Source organism: Benincasa hispida, unplaced genomic scaffold (assembly GCF_027475165.1).
Source record: "Benincasa hispida cultivar pf3 unplaced genomic scaffold, pf3_genome.v1.1 HicScf1169, whole genome shotgun sequence".
Taxonomy (NCBI): Eukaryota; Viridiplantae; Streptophyta; class Magnoliopsida; order Cucurbitales; family Cucurbitaceae; genus Benincasa; species Benincasa hispida.
This window is the reverse complement of record NW_028325487.1, coordinates 2,148-3,361: the sequence shown is the minus strand read 5'-3', so window position 1 is coordinate 3,361 and position 1,214 is coordinate 2,148. Positions and strand designations below refer to the sequence as shown.

Below are 1,214 nucleotides of genomic sequence, written 5' to 3'. Positions count from 1 at the left end.
TCAACATTCTAGTTTTTCATATTCCAACATAGAAAATTTTGATAATGTATAATCTACTTTTTTTATTTTAATGTAAACAAAATTTAATTTAAAATAAGATTTTGATAGTTATAACCTTCATCAAGAAGATCAAAAGCTTGAGAATATCATATATAGAAGTTATTTCATGACTCTGAGGTTTGATTTTGTTCGAGTAAAAGAAATAAAGTTGTTTAAGTGTGTGATTAGTGGATTTGTGAGGTTTAAGTTTAGTGTAGCCATAATCAAAATAGTAAGGGTAGAATTGTCCAAAAAAAAAAACTTTTTGGCCCATGCAGGTTTCAAACCTGCGACCTTCGCGTTATTAGCACGACGCTCTAACCAACTGAGCTAATAGGCCAAGTTAGAGGTGCATTTTATTTTTGTATTTAACTTTTTTTAATATCCAATCACTTTTAAAAAAATAAAAAATACTATCACCTTTTTAAAACAAATATTGTTCTGTGTGATATAATTTAGGTGTACATAAACTAAATGTGAGATTTAAGAAGATATGAAGCCAAATTGGGACCATTGCAAATCTAGAGATCAAAATTGAACATACCTAAAAAAAATTAATCTATTTTATTCTTCAAATTTAGATCTCGTAATTTTAAATTCGGAAGAAGTTAGTATAGTTCATATTTGAATGTTTTCAACAATATTTTTCAATAATAAAAATAATCAAGTGATAATGTAGAGATATACAATAGATGATCTTAGATTAATAAAATTTGTAAGTTAGAATTTTAAAGATTAAGATTGAAGTTTTCTTAGTAAGTTTCACTATGGTTTTGGCATATCTCTAAAGATGGGTCCTACGAATGTTAAATGTGGAACAAATTTGCTCTTAAGCACCATTATAGTTTTTTTAGGCAACATGCGGAAATCACAACCTAACCTCACTCATCAAGAATCGTAGAGAAAATACTATCTGGAAAAGAATCTTTTCAAATCAAATGATGACCTTAAGAGGATGTCAAAGTCGCAAAAGGATGAGTGACTTTATTTTTATCACAAGGAACATGACAAAAGTGAAGGATATTAATAAAGTTTCCCAAAAAAATAACGTCCTAAAGAAAGAAATGGATATCGGAGAGGAAGCAACCACCCTATTAGTGAAATTAGTGACCACCAGCAAATCAGAATCGACCACTAAAGATGGATTGGTCCCACACCATTTTCCTGCTTGATTG

General features: G+C 29.2%; 1 non-coding gene across 1 annotated transcript; it reads right to left on the bottom strand.

Annotated features, from left to right (window-relative positions):
- Nucleotides 1–305: 305 nt before the first annotated feature.
- Nucleotides 306–379, bottom strand: TRNAI-AAU (transfer RNA isoleucine (anticodon AAU)). The gene has a single exon. It is a non-coding gene; the product is annotated as a tRNA-Ile (tRNA).
- Nucleotides 380–1,214: the final 835 nt, after the last annotated feature.